At 46.7% G+C, this 7,404-nt stretch overlaps 1 pseudogene; it reads right to left on the bottom strand.

Annotated features, from left to right (window-relative positions):
* Positions 1–767: 767 nt before the first annotated feature.
* LOC139275359 (U2 spliceosomal RNA) lies at positions 768–968 on the bottom strand (annotated as a pseudogene).
* Positions 969–7,404: the final 6,436 nt, after the last annotated feature.

Below are 7,404 nucleotides of genomic sequence, written 5' to 3'. Positions count from 1 at the left end.
CCCAGGAATGGTTTGTATCTGATGTCAAGTGTGGTATGATATTGGGATTACCGGATAAAGGACTTGCATCGAAACGCATTTCCTTCCCGAGTGCTTGAGCAGCAACTCATATCGATTTAGCTAGTCAATTTTAATTTCACAAAAAATTATGTGCAGATGTGATCCGTTGCGCATGAGGCAACTAGCATGCTGAAATGCATGGTGAAAATGCACTGAAGAACGGGTCTCAGACATGCTCAGCTATTTGACAACAGCACAACAGAATATGGTTAATATGGCTCAGGAGAGTGACACAACCTTTGTTCAAGGCATTGATATAAATATTCTATAGCGAAACTGATCTTTAATGAAACAATATAGAGTTAAAGGTACTGATACCCATCAGAGGGATTGAAATTAAAAGTAAGGTGGGAGGACACTATTCAGCTGTAATGAGGCTCGGAGAATTGACCTGGTTAGAACCAAACCTGCAGGGACAGAAAGGATGCGTATATATGTCCATATGATTTATACGAAACTGCTTCGACGACATGCGGCTTTGACTGCAATCAACATAGTGAGAATTGTACTATGGAAGTGACGAACCCTTCGGATGTTCGGACAAGGATAGCCTACATATGAAAAGGAAAGTACTTTTTAAAAAAATTTATTCGTTGCCAATCTTTCCAATTCTTTGTCAGATCATCTTGTCAGATTACAAACACCAGAGGTCACCTTGCACACATCAAGGATCACTCTGCGCCAATGCTCTTAGCCAAAAGGCCTAGAGCCACTGCACCGTTCCTGGAAGTACTGCAATACCAGGTTCGTGCCATGGAGGTGGATGGGTCAGGCCCCCCAACCACCTCCTATTTCCAAAAAGCATAGGAGAACCACCTTCCTGATCCAGGGAGAACCACTTTCTGGTCATGGTTACTCCCCTGTCAGGTCAGTTACGCATGATCTTAGCCAAAAGGCCGAGAAGCGATGGAAAGTACTGCTTCACCACTTTGCAGGACTATTATCATGACGGGAAGGTTAGGTGTGCTATTACCCTGGGGATGTACTGCTTTGTCCCCCCCAAGACAGTTATAATAGGAACTAAAACCCTCATTAATGAAAGAACCCCCGCGGAGGTAAACCTACAGATTAGGGATGTATTGAAACAAGACTTACACGAGTATGTCACAAAATTTGCTTATGACATTCTGGAGATGCCAGACACTCTGAAAGAATTGATGGCATATATCAATGCCTCACAGCATCATTATTATACTCTACAGCAGGAGAATGAGGGCATGTTTAAAGAAATTCCAGGAGTAGGGGATGGCACACACTGGTGGGACATGGGACTGAATATTGAAATTCCCCACATGGATCCGCAAACTCTCTCATAATTTTTTTGTTTCGCAAGTATTTGTACTAATGGCATTGATAATCATTGTATGTCGCTTGAAAGCTATGGTCAGGAAAATAGAGACAAAGGTGGCAACTGCGATCACTATAAAGCCACACCCATCCTCCTCTCAACATTTGTTGAAATATTACCCTTAGAGTAAAAGGATTTGAGGGGCCGATAAGGATATCGCTCCCAAAAGGTGGGTCTTGTAAAAGGTTAATATCCTCACTGAATCAAAAGTCACAAAGCCCAATCTTGTTAATGGCTCTATTTCCTGGACCATTAAATGTGCTCGTTAGTTCATGCATTCTGTCTGTAAGGCATTGTCTTTTCGGTCAGATTTGTTAATGACCTTATGGAGTCGGCTGTTGTAATTATGCTCGCTGGTTAATACTCCCTGTCTGGAAGACACAGTCACAAAAGATAGAAAAGATGGGAAGAGATTATGAGATGGGAACACGATAATTCAATCATCAATGGAACGTGGCAAAGCTCAGACAACCATCAACAAGGAATGTGATGATTGTATATTGAAGAAAGTTATAAGAAAGTTAACTTCCAAACCCCTCGTCACATGGAGGAGACAATTTCAAGGAATGAAGAAGAGAGGTGTCCAGTGAAGCATTCCACGTCAGCGTGTTCCGTCGTCCTTGGGTGTACGGGAAATGAAGCCTATTTTAACCAAATCATTACTGTCCAAGTTTGTATAATGCGTGCTGTGTGTGTTTAATAAACTGTTCTGGTTTACTAAAGTGAGTAACCTTGTCGTCACCTTTTATGCCAGTCGAATCTAAGTAAATAAGGGAATTTAAAATAGCCTACACCTCACCACAACCCAACCCTTGTCCCTTTCTCATTTCAGATATTTGAGAACTGAAACCTTCCCACACAGTGGAGGAAGAGGAAGAGGAAAGTGAAGCGGAAGATGTACTGGATCTCACAGTCGCAGCCACCAGCTCAAATACTGACACTGCATGTATTTTAGAGGATACGCTAGAGGAGGGATATGCATGTGGTGAGACACTGGGCACAGGTACACAGGAGCCGGGGATGGAGGAAGGATAGCGCAGGTTCAAACTTGCTGGAGGGCAAAGTTGCACACTAATTCTGCTGCAGAGGAATTTGATGGGCCAGTCTACAAAAGAAGGCTAATGGGTGTACAAATGCTTGGTGCACTGGGAACACTGGTGGAAAGCCTGCACCCAGAGTCAAGGTGTAGGGTATTTTAAATGCCCTTATTTGCTTAGATTTGACTGGCGTAAAAGGTGACGACAAGGAGCATGGAAGAGTCCAGCACCAAATTGGCACGGGATTTGTGACGAGCTTGGAGCCCATCTTTTCCATCATGGATGGTCACCTCCATCAGCACACCTGTGGAATCCATCAGGATGCAGTGTCTGATGGTCAATGTCTCAGCTTCCATTGCAACACAAGCAGCTTACACTAAAAGTCTGAGTGCTGCAGTCGAAACTCAGACAACTGTCATGTGAGCTCAGACTTCAGTCATGCAAGCTCAGAGTGCTGGCATGCAAGCTCAGACTGTTGTCAAGCATGCTCAGACTGCTGCCATCAAGGTTCTGGATACCAGTGTTCAAAGGGGATTCCGGGGCATCACAGCACTTTTCAGCAGCTGTTCTCCAACAGATTACTAGGATTGCTGAGGTGCCCCCGAAGAGAACATAAAAGCTCAGAGCCAGATTCACTTTGACAGCCACAGACAATGCGGTCCTTGCCCTGCTCTGAGGTTGGAGTTGTGGCTGTAACAGTTGCAGATTTCAATCATGACCTCTTTCAGGAAGCGCAGACATCTCAAGACTTCCCAGGAGATCAGGTAAGAGAATTGGTCCGAGCAATTTGGTTGCATGGTGCCTGATGTTTGGGTGCCAAGGGTGACAAATTGGGACCAAAATGGCAAAAGAGCAGAGTGTGCACACTTCTGGTGTGGGCTGCGGCGGACGACATCTTGGTGAGGGTGGTAGGGCGGAAGTGAGCACTGGAAGAATGGTAAGTAAGAAGATCGTGTAAAGCTGGTTTGACGCAGTGGTACCATTTTCGATATCAGAGCTAGAACAAATGCCCTGTGTTAACTTCGCAGTAGGAGTGATATTTAAGAGATCATCACCAACTTTCAGGCCAATTTTATTGACTCCGTGTAAGTTTGTAGAACTATCTGGAGCTTTCTAGAGTTGCTTAAAGTTGGTGAGGTGACAGGGAGCCGTCATAATGATTTTATCCTGCGCCAGTCCACTGTTCCCTCAGTCTTTGAGCTACCACGACAAACCAGAGGGTGGCTACTGGGTGACAGGGGCAATCCACTGACCACCTTTGCTCCACATCGTAACCACAAGTGGGCAGCATGTGTACAACAAGAGCCATGCTGCCACATAAAACATTATAGAGCAGACCATTCGGGTGTTCATGCAACATTTCCATTGCCTGGAACAATCTGTTGGAACCCTACAGTACTCACTGGAGCATATGACCCGATTTGTCATAGTCTGCTGTGTTATTTATGTATACTTGTATTTACTCTGTACAGCCACCAGAAGGCCCCTGGAGTCCCAAGGCATCCCATAATCCCTTGGGAGCACAGGTATTTAAGCAGGCTTCACAGGTTGGAGAGGCACTCTGGGGACCTGCAATAAAAGACTAACTTTACTTTGAACTCACAGTGTTCAGTCTGACTCGTTCTCCATACACAACAACTGGCGATGAGATACAGATAGTGAATCCAAAGATGCAGAGAACAGTGGGCATCCCGGAGAAATTCTCGGAAGGAGACGATTGGGAAACTGTTGTGGAGCGACTCGACCAATACTTTGTGGCCAATGAGCGAGGTGGGGTACAGAGCACTGCCAAATGAAGGGTGATCCTCCTCACCGTCTGTGGGGCACCAACGTATGGCCTCATGAAGAATCTGCTCACTCCAGCGAAACCCACGGAGAAATCATACGACGATTTGTTCACACTGGTCTGAGCGCATTTGAACTTGAAGGAAAGCGTTCTGATGGCGAGGTACCGGTTCTACACTTACAAAAGGTCTGAAGGCCAAGAAGTGGTGAGTCATGTTGCCGAGCTAAGACGCCTTGCAGGACATTGCGAATTTGAAGGACATTTGGAGCACATGCTCAGAGACTTTTTCATACTTGGCATTGGCCACAAAACCAAACTTCACAAACTTTTGACTGTAGAGACCCCAACCTTGAGTAAGGCCATAGCGATAGCCCAGGCGTTCATTGCCACCAGTGACAATACGAAGCAAATCTCTCAGCGCACAAGTGCTGCTACAAGTACTGTGAACAAAGTGATGTTGTTTTCGAATCGTAATGTACAGGGCAGGTCACACATACCTGCAGCTGCACGTCCACGGATGTCTCAGAGTCCACCATCAAGGGTGATGAATGCAAGGCCATTAACACCTTGTTGGCACTGCGGGGCGATCATCGTTTCCATTCACGCCGATTCAAAGGATACGTTTGCAAGGGCTGTGGAACAATGGGACACCTCCAACGAGTGTGCAGGTGAGCTGCAAAGCCTGTTAAACATGCAAACCACCATGTTGCAGAGGAGGACAGATCCACGGAAGATCACGACGAACCAGAGCCTCAGATTGAGGAGGCAGAGGTACATGGGGTGCACACATTCACCACAAATTATCCCCCGATAATGCTGAATGCTGAACTAAATGGAGTCCCGGTGTCAGTGGAGCTGGACACGGGCACGAGCCAGTCCATCATGGGCAAAAAGACTTTCGAAAGATTGTGGTGCAAGAAGGCCTTAAGGCCAGACTTAACACCAGTTTGCATGAAACTAAGAACTTACATGAAAGAATTCATTCCCGTAATCGGCAGTGCTACCGTAAAGGTCTCCTATGATAGAGAGGAGCACAAGCTACCACTCTGAGTGGTACTGGGCGATGGTCCCACACTGCTTGGCAGGAGCTGGCTGGGAAAGATACGCTGGAACTGGGACGACGTCCGAGCATTAATTCGCCTGCTGACGACACTTTGTGTGCCCAGGTCTTAAACAAATTTCCTTCGCTGTTCAAACCAGGCATCGGGAAATTCCAAGGAGGAAAAGTGCAGATCCACCTAATTCCAGGGGTGCGATCTATCCATCACAAGGCGAGAGCAGTACCGTACATGATGAGAGAAAAGGTAGAGATTGAGCTAGACTGGCTGGAAAGAGAGGGCATCATTTCCCCGATCGAGTTCAATGAGTGGGCCAGTCCTATCATCCCAGTCCTCAAGGGAGATGGCACCATCAGAATCTGTGACGATTACAAAGTAACTATCAATCGTTTCTCCCTGCAGGACCAATACCCACTACCAAAGGCCAACGACCTCTTTGCAACACTAGCGGGAGGAAAGACATTCACAAAGCTGGATATGACTTCAGCCTGCATGACACAGGAACTGGAGGAATCATTGAAGGCCTTCACCTGCATCAACGCACACAAAGGTCTTTTTGTTTATAACAGATGCCCATTTGGAATCCGATCGGTGGCGGCAATATTCCAGAGAAACATGGAAAGCTAACTGAAGTTGATACCGCACACTGTGGTCTTCCAGAATGAAATCTTGTTCACAGGTCAGAACACAGTCGAGCATCTGCAGAACCTGGAGGAGGTTCTTAGTCGACTCAATTGCATGGGGCTCAAGTTAAAATGCTCGAAGTGCGTTTTCCTGGTGCCTGAAGTGGAGTTCCTGGGAAGGAGGATTGCAGCGGACGGCATCAAGCCCACCAACATGAAAACCGAGGCAATTGAGAACGCACTGAGACCACAGAACATGACAAAGCTGCGGTCATTTCTGGGACTGCTGAACTACTTTGGTAACTTCTTATCGGGTCTCAGTACACTGTTAGAACCACTGCATGTCTTGCTACGAAAAGGGAACGAATGGGTTTGGGGCAAAAGCCAAGAAAATGCCTTTTTAAAAGCGAGAAAATTGTTATGCTCAAACAAATTGCTTGTGTTGTATGATCCATGTAAGCGTTTGATACTAACATGTGATGCGCCGTCATCTGGCATCAGGTGTGTATTGCAACAAGCTAATGATTTCGGGAAACTGCAACCGGTTGCTTATGCATCCAGGAGTTTGTCTAAGGCTGAGAGAGCCTACAGCATGATTGAGAAAGAAGCGTTAGCGTGTGTCTATGGGGTAAAGAAAATGCATCAATACCTGTTTGGGCTAAAATTCTAATTGGAAACTGACCATAAGCCACTTATATCCCTGCTCTCCTGGAGTAAAGGGATAAATACCAATGCATCAGCCCGCATCCAGAGATGGGTGCTCACATTATCCGCATACAACTATGCCGTCCGCCACAGGCCAGGCACAGAAAACTGAGCCGATGCTCTCAGTAGGCTGCCATTGCCCACCACGGGGGTGAAAATGGCGCAGCCAGCAGATCTAGCTATGGTTATGGAAGCATTTGAGAGTGAGCAATCACCCGTCACTGCCCAGCAGATCAAAACCTGGACAAGGCAGGACCCCTTATTATCTCTAGTCAAAAGCTGTGTGCTTCACAGGAGCTGGTCCAGTGTCCCAGTGGAAATGCAGGAAGAGATAAAACCGTTCCAGCGGCGCAAAAATGAAATGTCTATACAGGCAGACTGCCTTCTGTGGGGCAATCGAGTAGTGGTCCCGAAGAAGGGCAGAGACACCTTCATCAATGACCTCCACAGGCATCGTAATGATGAAAGCGATAGCCAGATCCCACGTGTGGTGGCCCGGTATCAATGCGGACTTAGAGTCCTGCATTCACAGATGTAATACATGCTCGCAGTTAATGTACCCAGAGAGGCGCCACTAAGTTTATGGTCTTGGCCCTCCAAATTGTGGTCTAGGGTACACGTCGACTATGCAGGCCTGTTCTTGGGTAAAATGTTCCTTGTGGTTGTAGACGCGTACTCCAAGTGGATTGAATGTGAGATAATGTCGGCTAGCACGTCCGCTGCCACTACTGAAAGCCTGCGGGCCATGTTTGCCACTCACGACTCACCCGATGTCCTGGTGAGTGAC

This window comes from Pristiophorus japonicus, chromosome 10, assembly GCF_044704955.1.
Source record: "Pristiophorus japonicus isolate sPriJap1 chromosome 10, sPriJap1.hap1, whole genome shotgun sequence".
In the NCBI taxonomy this organism is placed as follows: domain Eukaryota; kingdom Metazoa; phylum Chordata; class Chondrichthyes; family Pristiophoridae; genus Pristiophorus; species Pristiophorus japonicus.
The sequence above is the reverse complement of the archived record's forward strand: the minus strand, read 5'-3'. Positions and strand labels throughout refer to the sequence as shown.